This window comes from Lichenostomus cassidix, chromosome 1 (assembly GCF_008360975.1).
Source record: "Lichenostomus cassidix isolate B80296 chromosome 1, HeHo_3.0, whole genome shotgun sequence".
NCBI lineage: Eukaryota > Metazoa > Chordata > Aves > Passeriformes > Meliphagidae > Lichenostomus > Lichenostomus cassidix.
This window is the reverse complement of record NC_139479.1, coordinates 97,104,466-97,132,102: the sequence shown is the minus strand read 5'-3', so window position 1 is coordinate 97,132,102 and position 27,637 is coordinate 97,104,466. Positions and strand designations below refer to the sequence as shown.

Below are 27,637 nucleotides of genomic sequence, written 5' to 3'. Positions count from 1 at the left end.
ATTTACTCACATAGTTGTGTGCATTTTAGAAGACTCTATGCAGTCCCTCTACCACCCTTTCCATAAAAGCTACCCACACCAAGAGCAGCAGGATTAATCCACATACAGAAAGGTTACAATCAAGGTAAATGACAGGAAAAGAAAACAATCCTTTTCCAAACATAACTGGTACATTTGTACCCATATACATTTCCACTTTATCAGCTCTGACAGTCACTGGTCTTACTGAAAAACACACCCAAGTAACATTTCTGCATCAAGCTAACTGGAAAGAAAGCAGGGACTCTCAGTGAGGCTGCCTTCTCCACAGCCCCTCCTCCGGTCCAATTTTGTTTCAAAATGGGAAGTACTGTGTTCTAATTTAGGAAATCAAAGATATGCTAGGCATGATTGTGAGTCCACAAAGATGTATTTCAAAACCACATTTACAAGAGTTTTAAAACAAAGTGTGGGGGGGTGTCCAGTAGGTTTAAGGTAAAAATAATCCTAGTTGGTTTTGTTGTTTCATCTCAGGAATACAACATTAAAACTATATTATGGTACCAAGTTTTACAAACAGCTTACGTGAACTTGCTATAAAAGTGTAGATTTGTGATGCTTTGTGATCTTTGATAATTTTGATCTGAGTGTGCCTTCAGTTACATTTTTATTCCCATCCTTCCTCTTCAGGTCCATGGAAATTATGCAGAAGAGACAAAAGGTCAACTTTAAAGGCAGCCCTCACATAAATTTGGGTGCAATAACAAGGAAGTGTGCTGGGATGGAAGTATCATCTTACTGTGGATCAGGTAGCAGTTTGCTAGCTTCTTTGCAAGAAGACAGGTAGCCCATATGCGTACATAGGGTCTCATGGCTTTCCCAAAAGCTTTGCTTACTTAGATTTATGCAAACAGATCTGTTTGGATGCTGGTCAGTGACAATGCCCACTCTTTCGCAAAGACAACTGTATGAGGAAAATGTTCCTACACAGGAATCCTTAAGGAAGTGTGCCTATCAATGGGCACCACTTTACAGTCATTCCCAAATAAAAGAAATTATTTATAACCTGGGAAGTTTGTTTTGTTTAATACTGTAGGTCATATTGACTTTTCCTGTAAAAATTGAGAGGCCATGTAGGAACACAGCACTGGAGGTGTTGAAAGGGCTCTACTCCATGATCTATCTAGTAGGCAACCCAGGATATATATCCTATTCCAGCTTTCTGAAACACAGAGAACAACACCTATTAACTACCCTGCGAATAGTCATAGTAAAGCAGTAACAAGGAGCATTAAGTGTCAGCTACAGATTATTCTCCAGTGCCGAGTTATCTATTTGTTTCTGTACTATACAGCAGAAATCAGCTTTAAATTCAGTGCAAGAGTAGCCATTTATGATGTAAAAAATTCATTGCTCAGGTACTCTAAATTAGTTTTACCATAACAGTGAGTTACGAATCACTTGAAAACAAATTAAACTTACAAAGGATAAAAAAAATCCACATTTTTTTAGGAAGCGCTGATGTCTTAGGTGCCTAATTGTTTTGTGCAATCACTCAGAGGTACAAGTATTTATAATAATATGTGGTAACTGAGAGCACCTACATAAGTACCTTCTCCCCTCCTCATAAAAGGCATTTACAGATACCACAGAGATGTTTTTTAAACAACATTATTAACAGGAATGCTGACAGAAAACCGAAGCCACCTGAAAGTGCTGAAGCAGAGTGTTGTTTTCCCCTCCATCAGTATCACACACAGACCAACTCAACCACTACCATCCATCAGCCCTGCACCTCTTCCTGAGTATGAGTTCCAACACTGTGAGCATCCCCAGTGTATTAAAGAAAACAGGATAATCATGACTGCCTTGGGAGACTGATACAGCAGCTGGTCATGACCCTGACAATGATTTCAGTAATTACTGTTTTTTTTTATTAAGAGCTTCAGAGAAGTTGCTCTTACTCTGAAATAGTCAAGTTGCTTAGGACGGGATGCTGTTTCCTAAAACCTGTCCTTCAGTGCCTGTGAGCATGTAAAAGGGCTGGAGTACTGGGGATGTCCCCAAAGGCTAGCAAATACGCCAGAGGACCCCCAGAAGATGCCCATCCTCCTGCAGCAGTACTTGGACAGCACTGAGATGGGGGTAGGAAAGTGAATGCCACCCTTCACAGCAGTGCACTTACACCCTGCCTCCCCTTCCTGTCACCACCAACTCGTGAGCACTAATACTTGGGCTCCATTTCAAATACACAAGTCATCTCTAAGGTCAACAGAAGGCAGCTTTGGTGGAGAAGTTATGCCTACATGTAAGTATTCCCAGGATCAAGACTTAAGAGCTGTGGCTTCTGAGCTCCCACTCACTGCAGCACTCCTGCTGACCTTGTGAAGCTTTGGTGAGACAGGCTGCACACAAAAGTCCCTTGTCACACAAGCTAACTTTTTTTTTTTTCTTAGAATCTGACTTTCAGCAAAAGGTGCAAGCCAAGAATAATAAGTATTATTAGCAGTAGTATTATAAAAAGGATAAAGACCATGGAATGAAGAACACATTAATTTTGTCTTGAAAAAAAACAATCTGGAAAGCAAATTTTTTTCCATCACAGCCTCTGATTAAAGGCAGAAAGTAAGGGAAAACTGGCTATAAAAATCCTGATTTCACAAAGGCTGCTCCAGAGAAGTGGAGTCAGAGGGGAGCACAGCCCACTCTTAAATATCACATCTTGGTGTGGAGCCAGGAGATATGCATAAGCCAAAACATAGCATGCTAGGAGTTGCCTAAAGGCAACTCTAACAGGGACAAGTTTCAAAGTGGTTCCAAAAATCCATCAGGAGAAACTACCTTTGCTGTATGGGGCCAATCACAGGCAGCAAACCGCACAGCTGGGCAAGTTGTTATCACTGCAGTTCAAATGGAAATTGATTAATTTTTCTTTAGAGGTACATATATGAAATGCTCACTGAAGAAGACAAGCCTGCACGTTAACACCAGGCAGGGCCATGAAGGTTCTTTGGTGATTTTGTAGTGAGGAATGGTATTTCTGTCATAAAATGATGTGGTAATTCCCAAATCCTTTTCCTAAAACACACTTTGAAGTCAGTGTGTTCTGAGCACACTGTGCTTGTATCATCTCATAATTAACTGCAATTAATATACAATCATTTCCAGACTTAAATGTAGTTAACGATTACCTGTATTTGTAGACCTTATTTGCTGAACAGCATGATATTTTCCTTCATTCCCCAATGCTATATAATCATAGAGTTACAGACCTTATCAGAATGTTCAACTAAAACAGTTTTTGCAAGCGTGGGAAGAAAAGCCACAAATATCTTTTTACTATTTAAACTTTTTTACATAAAAATGACAATTTTTTATAAATTTTATCAGGAAAAGAAATAATTGAATGTGGGACTGCTCACTTACATTCTTTCTGGACAAATACACTCCAAACCCCAGTTTCACTCCTTGTGCCTACACCAGCTACAGGAAATGTAGCATTAAGACAACCTTTGAGTTTCCATCTGGACTTCCTTACTATGCCTGATCTGTGTATGTACATGTCTATTAGACAAAGTAAGAGCATACTTGGAGTCTCCAACTTAGTATAAAGGTAATTTTGCTGGTTCTTTCATAATAATGAATGTATTGCTAGCATATTTTTAAAGCATTTGCAGTAATATTCAGATGTGAAAAAATAAGAATGTAAGGACAATACAATGTGAAGAACACTATTCAGTATTTTTTACCTATCCTAGCAGTACAGATAGTCAACAGCAGAACATCAAGGATGACTAGAAAACTGCTGTATACACAAAATTATGCATATTCAATCTAGGGCTGTTTGGAGTTTTTTTGAGGGGGGGAGTTGGGTTTGTGGTGCTAGATTTTTTTAGTTTTGGGTTGGTCTTTTTGTTTAATTTTTGATTAATAGCACCTAACAGGTTTGATCACACCCAAGGATCTTGCTCTGTAGTCCATTACAAACTGAGGTGCTACAGATCTCTACCAAATTAAAGCAAGTGCCTGATGCAGAAATACACCACAAGATTAACAGACATAACCCATCAATCACCTGGATGAAATGGCTATTATAAACAAATAAATGTCTAGCACTGTATTAGAAGTCTGGTTTGCTGTGTCTTTATAACTGAGAGGGAAAAACAGTAACCTTTCAGAAATCTGGAACAAGCTTCAACTAGTTACCATCAGCATCCCACTTTCACGCAGGATCTGCCCATCCCGGGCTGCAAAAGCTCTGCCACAGATAGTACGTCTCTTTGGAGTCTTGATCTACAACTTCCAGCTGCTCTAGTAGGACTCCTGGCTGCTAGCTTGGCCAGTGTGAGGTGTTACTTATAGGTCTCAAGTACCTCCTCACTTTCCTCACTTAGAGGTTCTGCCACAACTCAAGGAACCAAGCCTTGGTAAATGAACACAGATTCTTTATCCCCTCCTTAATTCACATGCAAAAAATGATGTGTCATCTTATCCAGCATGATGCATTGGCACAACTCATAAACAGATTGTTTCGTTGCAAACCTGGGAACACCATGCTGGAAAGGAGACAGACTGAGATTATGACTGACTTCAGAGGATTCCCAATAAACCAGTGAAATTAGCACCGGTATCATCCTAAAATGAGGTGTTAGTATTAACAACTGCAATTTAAGCGTTTCAGCAATCTTTTCCCATAGGTTTCCTGTTCTGAAAGTCAGGAAGGGTAAGGAAGATGGCAGGAGTTGGGTCACCATGGCTGGGGAAGATCCTTGTGCACCGTCGGGTGGCCTATGCAGTTGGTACACAATGCGCTGGAACAGGCTTTTATGCCAAATCCAATTCTCAGCAGTACAAAAAGCATTCTTCTCAAAGCAGCTTTGGGAGGATGAGGAAATCTAATCCTAGAGGGAAGCCTGGTGCCCATGTACAATAGAAATCCCACCCACACCAAAACAATTTTCTGGATGCACATCAAAGAACATACCCTCTTCAGAGGGAATGCTAAATACACCCGAAACAGAACTGTGTCAATATTGGCACTGGGAAATGAAACCTGACTTCTAAAATTGATGCTGGGAAAGACTCCAGGTGACAGAAACTTCATGAAAGCACTAGTGCAATGTTGCCTGTGCTTCAGATGATGGCAAAACAGGTATAAACCTCTGCAAAATACAAAGTTAGGGTATGAAAATATCCTGGGGTTTTGCAGGACAAAATAAAAGTTTTATGACCTTTTGTTTTAAGAAATATTCAGTTTACAGTTATGGAAGTCAATGCATGAATTAAAAAGACAATCTTTCTGCAAACAGTCCTCAACAGGATTTCGAGTTCCCAATTAATTCTTGCTTCATGATCAAATGCTTGTATTTGAGGAAAAAACTGTTAGGAGTGGGTAAGAAATATCTGAAACTTTCCTTCTTAATCCTAAATGCAGTAATTGTTTGTTAAATTGCCATATGACCTTGTCTCAAACAAAACTCTCCTCTTCATTCAGAAGTTTCTCAGACTCTGAGAGAGTTTGTTTTGTGTTTCCGTTTGCCTTTTTTTTCCCCTTCCCTAAATAAACACAGTGCAATGCTCATTATCTGTCTCTGCCTGACCATTCTCAGTACTCCCTTTCCTGGGCCTTTTACAAGGAGACACAACATTCTGAGGTATGCCTACTACCCATTCTGAAAACTGACTATGCTAAGGCCTGGGACAAAGAAATATCAAAGGGACTGGCTGTTCCATCACCAGATGACAGTCAGTGAACAAGGCACACAGGCAGGCAGGCAGACCGAGTGGTCTGCAGGGAGAACAGTGCCTGGTGCAGCCTTTTCCCTGCTGCTTGACTCAGTTCAGCCACTTCAGAGAGGAGGCTGAACATAAAATATGCCACCATGCCTTGGTACTGCCAACTGCTGCAGCAGCCCCGCTAATTCCTGAAATGCCAGATACCCTTGGAACTGATAACCTGTACATCCCAGCTCGTCGTTTGGGGCCCAGGAGAACAAGAAGAGGGACAAGGCAGAGGCTGGGGGAGATAGGACCTGCACACATGAATGCCTCTCCCTTTCCACAGCTCTAAATAAAATTAAGCTGCTCATGTCATTTCCACTGCCAGCTTAGCTCAAGCATGGTAAATTTCCAATTCAGCTCATTCACCTCACTTTGATCCATGCTACATGCTGCCCTCTATTCATAACTACAACCATCACTGACAGCAGCAGAAAAAGCATAAATCCAGCAATAAAATACTTTTCAGAGTGAGAACCTAATGGGAACTACAGAATTATGTATTTTTTCTTTAATTTTTTTCTTTACATATTATTAGCCTGATATTAACATGGTGCAGCACAGTCTTATTTCTCTTGCAGCATGTGAGATATTCATACACTGAATATGCCCAAACCAAATAAGTTTAAATAGACAGCCATTAACTTTGCTCCTGGCCTTGCCCCTGAACCTTCCTCCTTGACCTTTCAATTAAACCAAGCAAGGCATCTCCTCAGAACTACAGCTTTTAAGTAAACAGATAAAAATATGGAAATCTCAGAAAGCAAGTTAAACAGAACGCTTAGCGTAATAAAATAATGACACCGCAAGAAGACAGATGGAAATAATTTACGTAAATGCCAAAAACCAGTTTCTTTTTTTCAGTATTTCTCCTCATCAATTGTAATACTTTATTTACATATTATTAGTTTAAATTACAGGTTATGCAGTTTCCCTTTAGACCAGGACAAATTTGCAGTATCATGGCTTTTAAACACACAATCTCAAAAATGGGGTCCTGGGGCAGAAAAAAGGTAGGAAGAAGGGAAGGATGTCGGTGCATATATGTCAAGGTACACATATTTGGAAAGCCATAGACAAGGGATGTTCGCATATATTCATATAAAGAACTGCACAACATACATATCCTAGATGCATAAATAGAAAGTAACTGAAAATCTCATACAACAGCTGCTTTTATAAAGTATCTTTGTGACATGTAGAAAGAACTAAACCCCAATATGCCACTGGGCAAACCATAACCCTCGAAAGAGACATAGTGTGGGTCAAGAAAATTCTAGTCCTGGTTTGCAAAGACTCAATCCAGAACTGCATTTTTGGAACTTAATTCAGAAGAGGTTTTGGATCTACCAACAGGTCTTACATATTTAAGAGAGAAAAGGGAAAACTTTAGCTGCAGAACACTTCCAAACATGACACTCTAACTGTGTACTAAGTTTAAAAACAAAACTAGTGCTATGCTTACCATGAACACTGAAGCACTCACACTTCACAGCGTCAAAGAATAATACAAAATCTTCACAGATCAAGCCATAGTTCAGAGCCAAGTCTCACTGCTATATAGGATTCTTGACTTACAAAAGCAATTTTGAATTTTAAAAAATCAGCCACGGGCACTATTGTTTTGTCCAGCACATACTTTGCACCAGGAACTGATTACGTTTAATGGCAACTAACGATTCATGATTATATCTCAGGAATAAAAACGGATGTGAGGAAACACACGGAGCAACATCAGAAGCACCTCATTGACTAAATACCTTGATAAACGGACTACATGCTTTGTACACACATTGGCACATACATGTTTATGAAACTAAAGCATTGTTTGCACTCTCTCCAAATTACAGGAAGCTGATTTAACCCTGATCATCATAATGTGGCTGGACTCTCCACACACGCAATGAATTTTGTAGTGAGTTTGAGGGGATTCTGCCTGGGCCTTAACTTCAGTATTCTGTTTACATTTTTCCAAGCCTAACAGGATTCATCTGCCCATCTACAAGATGTAAAGAAGAAGCAAAGATAGCATTATATTGCTGCTGGTTTGGGTGGAGTTTTCAGTGAGTTTTCTTTTCATGACAGCTTACAAAGTAAGAGCCAGAGCCGCACTTACACAAATCCAAGTGTCACCTGTAGTCTAGTCAACAAGTTGCACAACTTGTAGACTTAGCTTCTTCACTATGCTCACTGCCTTAGTGAATCCAGCCTGACCTTATGGAGCTAAGGACCGTGATTTTGAACTTGCAAACTTACCAACGTATCAATAAACATCACAAATTAGTGATCCATTGAGTTTTATTACTCTGAACTACTTAAACTCAAACTAAAAACCACATTAACACTTCCATCAGCTGGGATATACATAACCCGTTTATTTTGGAGTACCTCTCTCACAGTGGACCCAGAACAGCCCCTCCTTCCTGCACCAGATCTTCAGAGTATTTTCAGCTCTCAGTTTATCCACCAGCAAGCTGAAGGAGTCATCTAGTGGCCACAGACAATTCCTGCAGCCTCACCAGCTTCTGCAGTCCAGCTGCCAGGGCAAGTCAAGGGTTTTAACCCGTTAAAGCACACACAGGACTGACAAGAGTCCACTGCAGATCCAGTATCTGAACTGTGACACAGTCCTTGCAGCCTCGTTTATGCTGTTCCCTGTTCATGCTCCTTAGCACGCCCTAGACGTTAGTTTCCCACTTCCAGCCCACTTCAAGGCCAAAAGCAAGTTCTCTCCTCCTTAAATATGCTTGGGAGTAGACATGGCTGTGTTGTTACTAACCCTTATGCAGCTGCCTGTTCCTCTTCAGGGGTGGGCAACCCTTTCCTGAGCAATGCTGCTACCCCTGGGAAGCACCAGTTCAAGTGACATGGATTAAATTGCTAAGCAGCAGCATGGAAAGCCAAGGGATCTTCCTTGGCCCACGACCCTTCTCTACCCACAAACCCACTGTGGAGGTTTGGACAAAGTACCTGAGTACTTAGGGAAGGTTTCTCAGTCATGGAAGAACCATCTACCTAATAACGTGCAAAAGAAAGAACCCTAATATGTTAAACAGGTATGTCAAGTGTGAGTTAAAATAACACTTTGATAAACAGTAATGCGATAAAAATCTTACTAAGCTTCATAAATAATTGTAACACGCTGTCAGTTCCCTGTTCAACTCCTGCAGCCAGGTAAGCTCCAGAAATTTAAGGCAGTATAATTTTATATGAAAACATCAAATATTCATTCCTCAGATGAATGGCCATTTCAACTATATAAGAAAGTGAAAAATCGGTACTGCTTTTTCATATCAACACCTTATTTTTAAAACAAACTCAGATCCATTTTTTTTTCCTCTGTGTTAATTTGCATTACCTGTTGAGTGACTGAATTGCAGGCACCTGGACACACCTCAGGCAAGATTGTCCTGAGCTTTCTTTTTGTTCCTGGAAATCACTTTGCTGCCACACTAATGCCATATTCTGGGAAAACATGTTGCTTGCTACCCTTCCTTCACAGAGTAGAGATCACTACTTAAATATTTTCTTTTTAAATGTTTGCACAGTTGATCAGAGGTGAATCTAATACAGTGAGCATCAGGTGATAATCATCACACACACACAACTCCCACACCATTTTGTAACACGCCCCTTACACCCCACCATGTGGTTGAACATCTTATAACTTAATCCCAGCAGCAGCAGTTTCCCCTTCCCACCCCCAGGGAACTACATGTTCTCCAAACCTTTGAAGGAAGCAAAAAGACTTCCTTAAACCCATACTTAACCTCCCTGAGATTCAGAGGATTCTACCTGCCTCAATCACCACATCCACAAAGGCGTCACCTAGCTTTTTCCATCAATCCTATATATCATTTGGGTAATGCAAATGAAAAATGCTGTAGAAGTGCACATTATCAATTAAACAGAGAAGATTCTTTCAAAATGGTGAGGCATGTGCAGCAGCTAAGTGATGTTTAATGCTAGTATTCAGCTCAGCCACCCTCTGATCCCAGGAGGCAACACCTCACTCGCCACCTTGCTTCACATGTCTAACAAATTAAGTGTTGGTCAGACCTGCCCTATGTGGAGGACTTGCAGAAAGACCCACTCTAAATCACATTTATGTCTCCAAGATGGGGGACACCTTATCCTTTTAGATCAGTAAATCACCAAGAGCTGTTTCTTGCTACTCACTGCTCAGAGGTCCAGTCACAGAGGTGTCTGGAAATGAGAAAACAATTCTGCAACACTCAGAGGTTCGTACAGGCATCCCCCAGATCTATTTCTCTAGTTCTTAAACAGGTCGAATTTGTAATGTGAATAAAAATAATATCAATGTTTTGCAGCCTTAACTGGCCAGAATTATATGAAAGATAAGGCCACTCTCAAGACTTTATTTAACATCAACTTTATTTAGACACAAATTTAACTCACTCTTATTTTATTTCTTTATCTACATGTTTTACAACTAAGATACTCTTTGGTAAGAGCAATCAAAGAATGGGTTCACTACTGGTCTAAAACAGCATGCCAAAAAATGTAACTGATGAAATGAGCAGCATACAGTAGCAGAGGTCTATTCGGGTTCTTTATTAGGCCAAGTCACATTGCCCTGTCTCACACCATGTCTTCAGTGAACTGCAGGAGTGAAGGAGGACCAGGAATAGCCACCAAAGCTCATTTTGTCCTGTTATTAGAGCAAAGATGCACATTGTTTTCCTATGACATACCTACTCATACATACACATACACATGTGTTTACATGTGTAGGTATCTATACATACTTTCCTGCAGGTACATGCAGGATATAAGTGAACACCACACAGCAGCCCTGCTTTGCAAAGTCGCCGTGCAGGAAAAAAAAAAAAAAAACATGGTGGAATTAAAAACACAAGAAACTGCAAAATACCACAGCCACTCTTGAAACACCTCCCTCCATCCATTGAAATTAAAATGGGAAGCTCCTTCTGAACCTTCTACTACTTCTTAATATGCAGATCAGCCAAAGCATGGTACTTGGTACAAAGCATGTACTTTGCTAGTGCTGCAAAGAGCTGGATTGGCATACTTCTTTTTGATAAATGGTTTATGATATTGACCTCAAAAGACAGCCATAGTATGTCTTTTCTAGAGGTCTTACTATGGACCAACTGGGAACTTTGGTTAGCTGGGTAGCTGCCTGCCTTCTTGCTCCCTGCCAGGTCTGACAAAGGGAGCACATCATGCTCCTTAACAATCTTCAAGAGATGGGAAAATGTTCAAGAATTAATTATTTCTAGGTATAAATCAAGGACGCTGACCATCTTAAACACATTACTGACTGAAGCCTAAGCATCTCCACAGCCTCTGTTTGCACTTTAATTACTCAGCAGAAATGTGCTAAACAGTTATCAGTCAACTGAAGACACCTTTCTCTAAAGACCTGCAGGACAAGCTGAAATACCTCTTAGAACTGCCAAGAGCAAAGGATTAATCCGCTTTTACGTACATTTGTCAACTCATACTACAAAAAATTTAGTCACAAGCAACAGGGTAAATTGATGATAATATTTAGAATATATTCACTTCTTATGAAAGCTCATGTGGAAAGTACCTATTTTTCCTCTGCCTAACAACCACTTCTACACATCAATTTGGATTCCTCATCTCACCAGAGGTCCACCAGAAAGCAGATGTCAGTACCTGCAGCAAACATTTCCAGGTGCAGATTTAGAATTTGCAGAGCAGGGACTGAAATCAGACATTTGATGAAAGCCCAGTGTCTAATTCAGCAAACCTCTACCACAGTCTTATTCCTGCAATCATTTTGAATAAACCATGAACACTGCTACAGATGGGAAGGCCTCAGTAGTGCTGTTAGAATCTATCACACATTTTTTTCAAATGGGGCCTGGGTAGCCGCCTGCCTTATTGAAACCTTGAAGAGAGAAGAAAATGCCTGCAATCTAGTAATTCTTTACTGCTCCTGACTAACAAGAACCTGCTTTTTGAGTGAGTTCCACCAAAACTCTGTTTACTGCGATTTTGTCAATGCACAATAGGGCCATGTGGAATTTGCTTGCATCTTTACCCAAAGAACTTCCAGGTGGTAACACACCTGATTGCTACTTCCAAGTTACTCCATAAATTAACAAGCTTCGAGGGGCAGCATGAGTTAAAAAGAGAAAGTCTTCTAGTCAAGTATAGTATGCTTATGGCTACATTACTATAATTTTAAATTTAAAAAAAACCAAAACAAAAACCAAACCCATACATTCTTGTAGCTAGCTGGGAATAGGAAAACTGAAAGTATTTTAATATCTCCTACAGACAGTTTTACTTTTGAATTAGTTTGGGAAAAACATATATTGTTTGAACATCTGCATTAAGATATCCCTTTAATTTGAAAGTATTTTAATCTCCTGATATAATAAAAAGCACTTTACCATACAGTAGTGATCTAACAGACAAAAGGGGAGGGATACATTTTGAATAGCTTTCCCCTGCAGCAGATCCTGTTTATCTTCAGTTGAAATGCACAGGTTTTTCTGGCAGCACCTTCTGTGGCTGCTTTTGAAAACAGAAGGACCCTGAACCCATGCCCTTCCATACTCAAGTTTCCTATCTGAAGAATCTCAGATGCTGCCAGGTTTCAACTCAGGCTAGCTGGCTGTCAGGGCAGACTGTCCCAAAGCAGCACACAAGCCCAGCTCCACAGTCGCTCCTCTGCTGTGACTGTGCTTCCCAGAGAGGCTCTCCCAGCATCATCCCACGCAGAAACCCGAGGAGAATGCTGCTGCAATTGCACCACATCCAGGAGGAGGGTGCACGCAGCACTGCTAGAAGGTGCTGCAAGAGGGGCAGCACAGCACCCCTGTGTCCTCACCAGCACAAGCTGTGTACTTACAGAGCCCTGGTCATGGACCAGCTGCATCTATTCTCGAGGGATTATTAGGTCCCTTGTATTGTGCCTTAACTTGGCAACCAAAGAAAGCATTATTTTTGTGGTTTAGTCTAAATAAGCAGCTTCTTCATTTACAGCAAAAAGAGAGAATCTTTTTTTTTCCTCCAAAAGAAACGTAGAATCAAATCAAGTTTCTAATTTTATGATTTTTTTTCATGTTTGGGTTTTCAGGTAGTTGTTTCAGTCCTTTCAGCTTTATACAAGCTGTGCAAGCTTGAGAGGAACATTCAAATAAGTTTTCTTTCTCATCCTGAAATTATTATTTCTCTTGGCACAAAGTTTTCATTAAATAGTGCAATTTTGCAGATTAAGGTACTCTAATATTACTCAAAAATCTGAAGACTCAATACGCCACATTTTTCTATGGTTTTCAGTTTACTTTCGTAGGGCAAGGGGAGGAGCAGAGATGGTATTTTCAACTCTTAACTCTACCATCTGAGCAATTTCCAAGCAAACTAAATGTTGATTGTTTTATCCCTTGTCAAAATCCACTAGCATGCATTTCTCTACTTGCATGAAGTCTCCAAGAAGGTAACAAGGCCCCAAACAAAATGCACAGGTCTACATTAGCAAATCTCAGAACAACTTTACCTTGGGATGTAACATGTGATGTCTCTAGCCAAAACACAGCCCCAGTGAATTCATGTTGAATACTTGTTGCTGGTTTTGCCAACACCTGACACATGACAAAAGCTTGAAAACCACTAACGAAAACTTCCTGAACTCCACAAATCACACACAAGCAGCTACAATCACCCTATGTAAAAAACAAACAAAAAATATTAGAATATCGGCCAAAGAAACATACTGTTCTTACAGGCCCCTGCAGGAGAAGCTATCTTCTCTTTTTCAGGTAGTCCACCACTAGTGAAAATCTCAATAGTAACTGATCACATTAACACTTTGCAGCACCAACTCAAGACTTAAAAATTGAACCAGCACCTTGAATCTGTAGTAAACTGGCATTCTGCATTGAGATGGAGCTATCTTGCTAGAATCACCTTTCAATACATTCACTGAAAGCCCCATGCAACTTTTAAGAACAGCTGGACATGTAGCATGTTGTGCTGGGTCCTGTGAAAGCAAGCTATGCAAGGAAAGGGGATCTACTTTGGAAAGGATCACAGGAGAAAGATAAAAGCAACATCACAATTTAGACATGTTATCTTCAGCATCAGTAACTAACTGATGCTATCTGCTCTGGAACCTATCCAGATGGCAAAACCATGTTTGAAAGATATATTTAAGTCCCTAGTAGAAGAAATGGCCAGTAGTGCTCTATTTCTGCAGATATATCCTCCTCCTCTTGCATTTTACTTAGCCTGCCCTTAAGGCTGTGTCTTGACAAGCAGTAAGCACAGATCAGCTCTAAAGCCAAAATGAATTGCATCCCCTGTCCTGCTTCTACTACCCACTCCTGGACCCCTTTTCAGGGGGCAACAGAGCTGTTCAGCTCTTAAGTCTGATTCACAACAATTAGCTGATTCACCCAGTAGTGGTCAGCCCTATCTTTAGTCAGAAAGAGGTAAGCTAATAAAAACCATTTATTTTAACTATGGTAATTTCTCCAGTAGAGTTCATTATACAACATAAACACTAGCATAGCCTCATGAGGTGAAATGCAATGTCTGAGGCTTGGACTGTTTCTTTCAGTAATAGTGCTGCCACTGAAATATGGTGATTCACTATTAATTCTGTCAAGTAAGTCTTTTTCCACTTCTTTGTCAGGGAGCTGTAATTCAAATAATGTCTGTATCTTCTATGTTGAAGATGGGGCCAACACTGCACCTGCTGAAGGTGAAAAAAAATACTCTGGGAGCCATACCATTCATTCCTCTCTTCATGCCTACAAATACAGAGCCCTTTAGTACCCTTGTGATTTCTCCAACAAGGAAGTATCCAGCTTTCAGAGAGAACTTCCCAACCCGCTTTGGACTCCAAAATACATTAACAACTTTCTGTAATTCAAGAGAAAACCACGTTGCCAAAATATGACAAAGAAGGAGCAAATGCTTTGACTCTAGTTGTCAGTGAAGCAGGAAAATCAATTATAAACACAAAATGTAGAGCTACTAGTAAGAACCCTTTATTAATACAGGTTAGATTTTTTACAGAGCCTCCTATCAATTATAACTGAAATGCTGAAAACAGGTACAAACTGAGTAAAACAGCACAGAAGTCCAGTAGCTGTTGGGCTTGATGATTAACATTATGCCCAGGTACTCAGTGCTAGGGAGTTTTTTTACTGGCAGAATGCAAGTGAAGAGGTACTAATTTCAGTAAAAAAGGATTGATACTTGGGCCCACATAGGAAATATATTTGCATCTATGGCATATGCATATTTACCACACACTTCTTGTGAAGACATTAGCATGTAGAATTATCTTTAGATTGAACACACTGAAGCAAACAGGCTTGTGTGGTCTTTCTAACACATTGATAAAATATGCACAACACATAAAATGTCTCTAGCCACTGCTTTATCCCTCAGACTTATGACATAACACCGGTTTCATTTCTTGAGCACAAGTCTATACCAAGAAGTAGACTTAGCAGCAATGGATTTAGAGATTGCAGAGGCAAAATCATGCAGCGTAGTATACGCAGCACATGAAACCAAATACAATAGATGCAAGGGCACACATGACTGGACGTTTCATTATTACTTCCTAGACAATACTCCTCCACCAACACTCAAGTGGAAGACACAGACTGGATTACAAAAAGGGCTGTTTTTATTTTGGCTTTACATCTTTATCTACAAAGCTCAACTGTTCAACTGCAAGCAGTAAGCATGAGCCAATAATACAACACCCTTATGACTTCTACTTGCCCTGAAACTGAAAGAATCACAGAAGCGTAAAAATCACAGAATGGTTGGGGGTGGAAGAGACCTTGAGGATGATCTGGCTCTAACGCCCCTGCCACAGGCAGGGACACCTTCAACTCGACCATGTTCCTCAGAGTCCCACATCCCACCTGCTCTTGAACACCTCCAGGGATGGGAGGTCTACAACATCTAAGGGCAACCTGTTCCAGTGCCTCACCACACTTACAGTAAAAAATTTCTTCTTAATATCTAATCTAAACCTACCCTCCTTCAGCTTAAGGCCATGGTCCCTTGTTCTATAACTACATGTGCTCGTGAAAAGTCACCCTCAACCTTCTTGAAAGCTCCCTTAAAGTGCAGGAAGTACAAGCAGAGCTAATTTCCACCAAAGAAAAATAGAAAGTCAGTCATAACCAAAAATATTACCAGGTATCAACCCCCAATTTCTAATTTACTGTACCTCCCTCATTTCCACCAAAATGCATCAAACTTTAAAATATGTGTTTCTCCAGAACTGCTTTCAGCAAAGCTACTGAAGAACTTCATGGTGAGAACTGGTGACAGGCTCCGCTTCCTTCATTTTATAGAAGACCCAATAAATTAAACTTGTCAGCCCAGAAAACAGCTACTCAAATCACGCACTCTTGTCTGGATCAAGAGCACAAGCAATTCTGGCCAGGCCTCAGATGATCTTGCTCAAGATCTTTGGTAAGTTACTACTGTACTACTGTCCCCTGTCACCTGGGGAGCAGCTCAGAGCTGCGGAGTGCCCTGTGGCTGCGGTGGCAGCACCCAGCACACTGGCCCACAGCTGTGTGTTTGAGTGGCTTCTCATGATGAGTCCTCTGCAAAAGCACTCATGGCATCACGGGTGGAGCAAACAAAGTTGTCCCATTAATCTGACTGTTATCAGGCAGTAATAAAGAGACAGCAAAAGAAGAATATCACAACACAAAGTATTTGTGTAACTTGCCACCAGTTATGAATTAGCAATTTCAGAACTCCATTATTAGAAGGAATATAGAGAATGATGCTCACCTGTTTAAAAAGGTGAAAATTGATCAATGGATCTGTGCTATTTATATTCTTCACCCCTAAATAAAAATAATTTTAAAAACCCAATGCAACAAAGTAAGAAATCACCTTCCCATTGAAGCTGTCCATTTATTGCAACTGAGATATAATTCCAAGCACTATTTTCCCTCAACCAACCTGGCTTTGTTTCTGAGGGATGCTTGGCAACTGTAAAGGGAATATTTTTTCCTCTTTGCTTTTCATATCTGTAATTTTATATCCATGTTATAACATCACGTCACTCCCTCAAATACATTGCACTGTTCTAGATCCGCAGTTATTACTAAACCACTGTAAAGTCTCTTCTCTAGCATTAGTCAATCCATCATGAAGTTCTGAAACAACATGAGTGGGTTTTTTAAGTTTTTTGTCCTTTATGGCTGTATTTGTGCCGTATCTATTTACACTTTTCAGTGAAAACACCCAGGAATTTACAAACTATAAACTTCCATTGACTACAGATCGTCGCTACAGCAAGATACATCATTTCCTGAGTATACTCCATTACAGTATTAGTAGGAGCAAAACCATCTAATCAGAGATCGTAACAACATAATTGCTCGTTTCTTGTTATTGAGCCTGGGTAGGCTGTGACTCTTGTTCCTCCTCCAACAAGCGCCTGGACGCAGGCGAGGTAAAAGCAGCACTCACCTCCTCCGCCTTGCCGGTCACAGAGCTGGCACAGAAATGCTTTCGGTGCAGCACTCTGCCATCCTGCCTACAGCCCCGCCGCGCCGCAACACACACAGCCGCCGTGAGACGGCTGCTCCAGCCCGTTCGCCTGGCACCAACACAGCCCGCAGCCACACACAGAAATTAACTCCACACCGATGGAAATAACTCTTTCAGGGGAGGAGTAACAGCGCTGTTCCGAGGGAAACGAAAAGCAGGAAGCTGATCTCACAGCGCGGGGAGCACGGACGGGGCGGAGCAGAGGCGCGGAGCGAGGAAAAGTGGAGCAAAGACTCGCTGCTTATAGCCTGGCTTTGGCAGTGCGAGCGAGCAGCCCCGCATTACTGAAATACCAGCGCTGGGCTGGCACGGCCGGCAGCACCCCTGGCCCGCGGCAGCCCCGCGCAGCGCCACTCGCCACTCGCCCCTCGCCCGCAGGTAGCGGCCCTGCGCCAGCGGCCCCACAGCCGCCCGCCCTGCTGCCGCCACAGCCCCCGGCCCCGCCGCCGCCCTGCGTGCCTCCCTGCTCGCCCCGGGTGCTGCCCTGCTCGGCCCGGCCCGGCGTGAGCGCTGCGGTGGGCGCCGAGCCCGCTGTCACGCGTGAGCCGGTTTGAGAGGGCACGTCCCGCAGAACGGACCCAACGCTCCCGCTCCGCAACTGCGGGGAGCTCCTCTGCCGCGCTACGAGCAACAGATGATGGGACCTTCCGAGAGACTGAACTGCCGCGTCCAGGGCGTAACTAACTTCTGATGCAGTTTAAAAGAAAAAAGGGGGGGATTCTTTAGGAAAAGAGCTTCAACAACTGAGAGACTTTTCACGCTGAAATTCAAACTGACTGCAAGCAGGGCTTAACCTCCGCAGCAGCATCTCCCACGCTGTAAGGACCTTCTCTACCTGCGCAGTGCACCCCTTCCCGGAGGAAGGCAGGTCAGGCACGCTTGTTCCCTGCAGGAGCAGGCTGCCCCAGGAAGGCTGGTTCTGCTCCTGCAGGGAAGGACACGCTGCCATGCTGCCCTCTGCAAGCAAAGTCCGGCTGCTTCTGCTGCTCGCCTGTCCCCCACATTCCTCAGCAGCAAGGCTGGTTTCTGTCATTGGGATGGCGTTACAAAACCCCACAGAAAACAGGGGTATATAACATTCTGAATAAATGTGAGCTTGGAAAACAAAAGCCAAAAAAATACAAGGGAGGGTGGACAGACTATTGTGAGAGCCACGAGCCAGCGTGTCGAACTAAAATCCGTTAACAGGAAAAAGTATGTCAGTGGATCTTCCTAACACTCGCACAGCCAGGATTTCATCTATACCTCTCAGCCTAAAGCAGACAATAATCCCCATGCTTTTAGGGCTTTTCTGAGACCGTGGAGGTGAGTAGGAACACTGCATGTCTTTTACACTTATCTTGCTCTCTTTCAGGTCTGAATGCTTTGCCCCATTAGCTCTGCATGGCAATGCAGAGTGTTTTGTACAGGTGGGTACAGGGTGGATACATGGCCAAAATAAAACAGTAAATCAATTTAACCAAAGTTCTTACACTTTCAAAAATCCCATCTGATGCCGTCTACATTATACTGACAGGAGAAAGGAAAACAGAAGCAAGGTGGCCAACTAATTTGAATTTTACCACTTCCTTCATATATTTTCTCTTGCCTGCTCAGTATAGGAACCTGTAGCATGTCTAACTCGCACTTGGAAGATTCCATTCCAGATTATGAAACTCAGCAAATTCTAAGAAAACATTTAATGATTCCTTTGAAATTCACTGTAGCTTGTTCACTTTTTGACACTGTCTCAAAGTATGTCCTATACTCAGTCTGCAGACAAATCCAGACTGAGCTATAGACATAATCACACCTCTCTCCTGGCTCCTTTCCAGAGCCTGTGGCCTTCATTTCCAGGAGTGGACAGACAGGACCCATGCATTTGTGTCAAGCCTTCCCAGTTCACAGGCTCCCTTTGGTGACTGCAGTTACACTGAATCCTCAGGCTGTAAGCTGAAGGTCACTGATGCAGACATTCATCCCTATCTACAGCTCCTCTGATGGAGCAGTCAGCTCCGACCGAGCGGATGCAAAGCCTCATTGCAGCAGGATCTTCAGGTGCTGCAGCAACATCACAGTAGGCACAAGGAGACTAAAGGCAGCCTAAATCTCAGCATGCAGGCTAGGCCAGCCAGCGTATGAGCAACGACACACCACATCCTATCCACCTTAATATCAATGCCATTTCTGCACTAGTGTCCCTGTAGTTTGGCAGCTTTAACCCTTTTCAGTCATAAACTGAGACACTAGTTTTACTCCCAGCAGTACTTAATGATTCCTTTTGGGGGAAACTATTAGCACTGGAGAGATACACAGCTGCTTCCTTACTAAGGAAACATACAGCTTGAAGCCAGAACTATATCAAAACTGCAGATGTCATTTACACACTCAGCTGAACAGATTTAATGAGTATTAAAATCAAGAAACCACAAAACCTGCATGGGATATTTTGCTGGGGTGGTGTGTGGATCAACAGCAGGCAAGGTGAAAATACAGGTAAGAGCTCTTAAGAGTAAACAACTGATGAGAAACAGCAAAGATATTTCCAAGGCTTTTCTGATATAACTACTGTTAAATAAATGCCTGAGCTTCTCTTCAGACTAAAACCAATGCTTGCACAGCATCATTCACAGCTTTGGGAGTCCACAACACCTGAGATAAATGAGCTCACAAGCCCACCACAAATCCCGGGGTTGTTCTCTATACTTCAGAGAAGCTGTTTCCTACCTGCTGTATGGAAGAGAGATTCTGCAGCACTGAGCGCTGCTGTCCCCTGCTTCTCAATTTGATACTTTTGAAAGGGCACTTCTCAGTCCTCACCAATACCAGACAGGTATGCATTGTTGCAGTGCACAGTACAGCCTCCTTCCTCCACTCTACTTCTTCCATTCAAGTACACAGGTACACCTGAGAGAGTATTTCACTAGATACAGAAGAGCAATCTCTGGCACTCCTGACATGACAGACAAGGACAATTTATTCCAGCAACCTCAAAAGCAATAGAAGTACCTTGTAAAAACAAAAAAAAAGTACTTTTAGTAGTAAATAAATATCATTGACCATTGTCATGAGGTCAACTAAAAAATCACTTAAGACATTTCTTTAACAATGAAGGCACATCTTCAGTCTATCTTGACTTGGTAACAAAATAATACACTTTCTCACATCTTTTTAAGTAACTTGCTATTATTTATTTTGCAAACTACTTTAAAGTATTCTGAAAGACCCTCCTCTACCAGCCCACTTCAATCTTTTACTATTAAAGGCACTTCATTGTTAAGATGACAGGTCATACAAAGAAGAAGTTGGAAAGACAGGCTGAAGTACTGCATTGTTTTCAGCACAAAAAAGTTTCATTTCTTTAACTCTGCCTTTCTAAACAAGAAACTTCCTTGAGCAACTAGAGTAGCATCTGCTTGTACTTCAAATAATTTCTCTCTGCTCCTTTGTCTCTCCTAAGTTTCCTTGACTGAGGTCAAGAAAAGAACAAGTACATTTCAAAATCAGAGTTTAACATTTCAGTAGGATTTCATGGCCAGGACTGTGAAAGTCATGTTATGCCACCATTCTTCTCAAAGCAAAACAGTTTGTGCTTAACACTACCAAACAGCTAGATTTCTGTCATTATCTTTGCTGACTAGTGTTACTACCCTGTCCAGACGTCTCCAACTGCAGTACAGATACAGTACAGATGCAGCAGTACATGAGCAGTTTTTAACACTGCAGTCATTCCTTCCAGGTCTGCAAAAGGAACTAAGATTAGTCCACTGGTAGGCTTACATTCATTTTTCAGGCATCCGAATCATCTACAGGACACTTTTTAAATGTTTTAAAAGTAATCTTTAAAAAGTTGAAAACCCACTATTTTAAATTGTGTCCGGTTTTTTTTCTTGCAGGGAGATACAATTTTTTTTTAAAGCTTGAACATGATCAAAAGGGATCATCCTTTTGCTACTAGCTAAAGAACTACCTCAGAAGAAGGCATAAGGAAGGAAGTAGCAAGCACCTACTACTGTGGGTAAAGCGCTCTTGTGCTTTATACTCATTCATACACACTTAGAATGAGTGTATATTAAACTCATTCATACACACTTAGAAGTCCAGGCACTTTCAGTCAAGCAGTTACTGTTTTAAAACTAACTTGAAGTTTTGTACTGCTTAAGCTACAGTTGTCAAAATAAATTTCTCTGACACTTTCTTACCTCTCATTCCCTACATTAACAGCAGGTGGAGATTAAGCACCAAACTGTCTCTTACTTATTTGAAATGAGCTAAGCCAGAGGTAGTTTGATCAAGCATTTACTCACTCCATCACTACATCTATCTTGTCCTGAAATGACATGACAGGATGACTTCTCCTGGCTTGCTGCTCTGGTACTTTATGAGCGTTAAAATTACTTGGTAAGTGACCAGGATGGAGATCTGGTCAAAGAAGATAGAAAGGGGAAAAGTAACACTGATTAATCTTGCATGGCTGAAGGCTTTCTCCTGCTAAAGAGCAAAAAAATACAGCAGCAAACAATGAAATAGATGAAACAAACAAATATCTTGAGGGTATGCTAAAACAGTCCAAAACTTAACCTGGAAGTGACTATCAGTGAAGACATCCGAACAATCCTCCAATCAAATCTGCCATTTCAGTCTACTGTTGTAATCTTCCCTCCTGTAAAAGTCACACCAGAACTGTGCTCACATATACAGAGTATTGCAGCAATACTAACAGAGTAGCATCTCCACTGAAGCCCTACATTTTATTCCAATTCCGTGAAGCAATACAATTTTAAATATCTAAATCTAAGCAAAGTCACTATTCATCTCAAAATGGATGCCATCTCCCAATCCAATGCTTATATAACACTGCAATACCACACAATTAATGTAACATTAAACAGATACATTAATTCATATAACATTCTAGAAAACATCAACAAACTGTGTATTCAAAAATAGTAGAATCACCATTTTTATGATTCCTGGATCTCAGCATTTCTTAGAAGTTGTATCAAATATTTTCATATATTTGCACACATCCACACCAGTGTTCTCTGAGCTATGCAGTACATTAACAGCACATTTCCATCACAGAAAGCCACTGCCCTGTTACCTGCTGCATACACCCACACACCACAAGCATCAGAAAAACTTCAGGTACAAACGTCATACCTCAATAATGCATGAAACACCCAAGCCAAAAATCCTACCAACAAGCAGCATGCTGTCCCTTCTTATCCCTCCCCCACACTCTTATCCTGAGAAGTTAAATCCCAGTTCTCTGCTATAGGTGGAGGGTACTCAGATACTACATACAATGTGGCAGAATAAAATTCCTATCACTGTTTCCCTGTTCTTGAAATTAGCAGAACAAGTTACTAGCAAATTTACAGGTGCAGAAGTTTGCTTCTCACAATGTAAAATCACTTATTACTTGTAACAAAAAAATCCCCAACACATTTCAAGTATCAAAGTTTCTTAAAATTAGGAGGGTTTTGTCTAGTTTTTGCTTTAAGAATAATGATAGCTGTTCTCCATGAGGATAAAATGCAATCCAAACTTTTAAAAATAAACTTCCATAATGTTCTCTATTTTCTAGTTCTATCAGAAACAATTTCTTAGGACATATGCTTCTGATTTCCAAAACAAGTCAGTTTTCTTTCTAGATATGCTGCTGCAATATTTTGTAAGTATATTCTTAGAAGAGATGCAAAGACTCAAAGAGCAGTTGAAAAGAAAGCTATTTCACTCTGCTAATTTGCATCAAGTTTTATGGTTCCTATCCTCCCTCCTAAAATGGAAAACTAATTGTGATAAAACATCAAGCCCAATTAGAAACAGCCACTACACACGACTATTTATTTGAATGATTTCCTTTAGAGTATGTGTAATTGTTTTTACAGAATCCTCTAGTGTTTGGGCCAAATATTTTCATCTTTTCTGCAGGGAAAAAAGCCCCACACTCCCTCCAGTTTCACATTTCATTCACTAAATATTTCATTGAATTCAAGCCTTAATACATATAAAAATAAATCTTTCAAATTTAACTTATAATGAAATGCTGAAAAACCATTATAGAAGGTTGAGTTCTACATTCAGGATACATTTGTAATTTTCTTCAAGCTTCCGTATTAGCTTGCACATTAGAAAGCCCAAGCTGGGCAGTTATTTGTATATTAAGATAGTGATCAAGTGCCATGCAAGACTTGAGCACCAAAACTAGAGCTCAGATTTTTGGAGCTCGAGCCCACTGGTACCACTTTTGCCGAAATTCTGAAGTTTAGCTTTGTTTGGGGATGTAATCTGTGACCTTCAGATTTCCTTTTAGACTTAAGGTCCAAAAATCTGATAGACCTGTGTAGGCACTGGAAGAAGTTGGAGAACAAAGTGGGCAGGATTCAGAAAACAGGGAAGTGACTTAAAGAAATATATTTTGTTTGCATCTGTGGACAGCTGGCGGCTGTGCCAGCCACGGCAGGAGATGAGATCAGCCTCTGTGGCAGCACCGAGTGAGAGAGGGAGTGAGCATGGAGGAGAGGTCAGGTCCCTGCAGGTGGGTTGCCATCCCATTCCTGGCATATTCAGGTTATATTTTCCTCCCTAAACATGCTTTCTGGAAAAGTGAGCAGTGCAGCAAAAGGAGCAGGGAAACAATTTTCATTCAGTTTTACTTCAGAGCAAATTCTGTGTGACCTTTAGCTGTCCTTACACTGCTTTAACGTATGGCTGCTCTCCCACCTCCACAGCCTCCCCTGCCCTCTGGCAGAGGGGCTCAGGCACCCGCCCTGCCCCAGGGTGCCCGCAGGGCTCCAGCAGCTCACATCGTGGTTTTGGCAGCAGCCGGCCTGGCACAGCCAGCCCTGGGAAGCAGAGCTGCAGGAGGATGGCTGGCCCCAGCCAAGGCCACTGCAGCTGTGAGCGAGGACAGAGGACTCCTCCCTGGAAGCATAAGGAAGGGGGGGGTTATGCCAGCTTGAAAGCACCATATAAATACAGTAGCCAACATGAAAAGCCACTGCTGGCACCAACTGCCAGCAAATAAAGGAAAATTTTCAACTATCCCTATGGATTTGTGAGACGTCACCCAGTCTTAACTGTTCATTTGTTTTACCAACAACTAATACCTCTGATTAGCTGCAAACAAACTGAACTCAAGGTGCTTCTGCAAAACCAGAATTTGCAACTTGCAAACTCACTTAAAAAAACAAAGGTGTCATTTCATCTCCAGTACTAAGTGCTGCTTACTATTTCATACACAAGAGCAAAATATCTGCTGTAACATCACCTGTGAAGATGTCCACTCTTGGCTGAAGACCTGACACCAAAGCCACACATGTGAATCAGTGGCTATTACATGGTCTCCTGTTAAAGTGTCTCTGCATACTATCTAAAACTAAATGAGAAACTTTTCTCGTTCAATTAAAAAAAAAAAAAAAGGGCTATTTTATCCTCTGGTCTGTGGTTTTCTCCACAGTGTTTGTGTGGGACTCAGAGGCTAAAAGAAGTTTTTATTATGCAACACTTTTTTACTGTAAGAGAACAAAAAACAGATTACCGAAAGTCAAAATTCACATTTTACTTCAGAAATGCAACTTCATCCGCAGCCCCCCAAAAAACCCCTAAAACCCAAACCCAAGGGTTTTTTTCTTTTTACATTCTAGGTTCACTCACCAGAAGTCAACACAATATGCAAAGTACTGATTTATGCACAAAGAAATACAGCAGACCTCTTCATCAAGAAATAGCATACAGGTTCCTTGCATTCAAGTCTAAAATACATCTGTGGGACACCATAGAAGAGGGTGGGTCTCTTCCTGCCACTACAGCATGAATGCAAGGAACAGAGATTCCAATCTACACGTTAGATAGCTGCCTGTATAAATACAACACAGTAAACAGTATTAATATATACAAGCAGCTTTTTGGTTTTTGGGGTTTTTTTGCTTGTTTCTAACTGACAGGAAGAAATTTAAGAGAGGCTACTCTTTACCAAGGATGCTTTATGGATCCCAACCACGTCCTTGCTCTGTATGCGGAGGAGCCACAAACACTGTACTTGTCAGGGTACAACACTGGCTTGCCAGTAATACAAACTCTCCTATTCCTGCACTCCTTAAGTTAAACACAGGTTAGCAGTAAGAGCTATTTACACAAAAACCCCACACTGTGAAATGCAGTGGCTGCAGAGCTAACCCTCTGCTACTTTTCTATCAATGCATTTTGAACTGCAGCAGAAAGGTACAATGGCCCATAGGAGATCATAAAACTCCCAGATGCTGCTGTTAAACTCTAGAGAAGTCATCAGTTGCATCCTGCATCTCTCAACTAGATGCTGACCACCACTGCTGCTCTCTGGGACTCTGTCTGGTACAGCCCAGGAAAAGGAAGAACAAAAGCAACTGTTATCTTTGGTGCTGAAAAGACAAGAAAGGGCAAGTGTGCTTCTCTAGGAGCAAGAGATGGCTGTAACAACTTATCTGGTGGAGTTCAACATCTTCTCCAATATTTGCATTTATATCAAAGTGATTCCAGTATTACAATTTAGTCTTCTGCTTGGGTGAACATGTGGCCTGTGAACTTAACAGCATCACTTGTAAACCAATGCAGTATATAAACCACAAAGACACATTAACTCCCTGTCAACAGACACCTATGTAAATTTTCAGCACACTAATTGTTCTATTAGGCTTTTTAATGTTAATTTTTTTTACCAGAGAGTGGAGGGAGGGCTGGGGACAATGTTAAACACAGCCTTGATACTAAATGGGCTGGCAAACATTAGATACTTTAGATAAACACAGGTAACTGGGCCTCAGTGCAGACTTACTTCTGTATTTCACATACATTCCCAAGGACTCTCGTTTTCAATGACAGCTTCTTTAAGGAAGAGCAGAAAACAGGGCAAAAATTCTACTCTGAGCACCAAAAGCAGTAAACTCATCCTCCCTTGCTTCTCCCACTCCTATAAAACCCAGGAACAAGCCCTCTAACAAGCAGATCCTATCCCCAACTAGTTTTCACTTTCAACAACAACAAAACTTATTACCAAAATAAATACCCAGTTAATTGAATAATCATCTCCCAAGAGAAAGTACTGTTTTCAACATCCAGTGCTCTGAAAGAAATCCATAAACAGAATTTGCAACCTCCTAGCTCAGGGGGAGTTGTTACTGCAGCCTAACCAGATCTTGCTCCTTGAAGGAATGTCCAGGACATGTCCTTGTCTCATCAGCACCAACTGCCAGTGACTGGCCCCAGAGACTCAATAGTTTTGGTAGCTCCTAGACACAGCAACCTGATTTAAATGAACTAATCAAGTACCAGGAACTGCAAGTGCAGCAGTCCAGCCCTGCTCTTCATGATCTAACCTCACCTACTCAATGCAAGTTAAACTAGCACGCACAGCGTTCCACGATCTCACTGCAAAGCCCATTGCAATACTTGTTCTGCCTTATTGAGAGCACACTTTGGAACTAAGACTTACGGTTAAGATTTGGGATGATGCCAGGTTTTAACAATATGTATTTTTAAATGCTACACTCTAGCAAGGTGTTTCCAAAAAGTTGATAATAAAGAATCTTTCCACTTATTCTTGAAAAGACCCCACATGCTGCACAGCCAACTCTAGTCTAGACATCAAAATCCCTCAAATCAGACTTGGGAGGGATGCAGAGAACTCTTAGCTTTGTTACTAAACAGGCACTATATATTTGCCTGTTTGTTTGGCTGGACTCTTTACTGAGCTGGGCATTTACCAGAGGCCAGCAATGCCCTGCATTCCCAAGCTGGTCGTGGAGAACTGAAAGCACTCAGCACCTCGGCAGGGAATCTGGTGGATGGGACAACTCCAATTGTCCCTGAATTAAACAAAATCAACAAGCAGTTGAGACATTTAAGACAGGGTTTGGCTGATAGGGAGGGAAGACCCTGGGTTTCCTGGAAGCAGATACCTTCGTTGGAGAGGCCCATGATCTGTGCAGTCCTCTTCACCTTCCACCTCTGTTTCCTCCAGTAATACTGTAATTAATTTGGAGTTATACAGCAATTGCCATCAGTTGCCAAACAATTCAATAATCTTTACTAAGCCTCCCAGTTCACTGTAACAATTTTAAGTACACCACAAAGCAGGTAGCTCTCATGGTCATTTATCTGCCACTACTGAGAAACACCACCCCCAACATCCACAGTTCTCTGGAGCTACTCCTCTGCCTAACAGGACATATGTCACTATACACTCCAGAGCCCTTTTTCATATTTACTGTGTGGTCAAATTAAAATGAGTTGCTTGTACTACTCTTTCTAACCCTTATTGTCGTGATCACTGACTTTTTGCGCATAAAGAAAT

The 27,637-nt window shown here is 41.5% G+C and overlaps 1 protein-coding gene across 13 annotated transcripts in view; it reads right to left on the bottom strand.

Moving 5' to 3' along the window:
* The window catches only part of BBX (BBX high mobility group box domain containing), a 137,363-nt gene that overhangs the window by 86,053 nt on the left and 23,673 nt on the right, over nt 1-27,637 (bottom strand). Inside the window, exon 1 of one of the 13 annotated variants that reach the window (XM_085072664.1) lies at nt 17,242-17,404. The exons of the other annotated variants lie outside the window; for them this stretch is intronic. The gene's annotated coding sequence lies outside the window, so the exon portion shown is untranslated. Of the gene's footprint in view, nt 1-17,241; nt 17,405-27,637 lie in introns of those variants that run through there. 13 annotated transcript variants of the gene reach the window in all.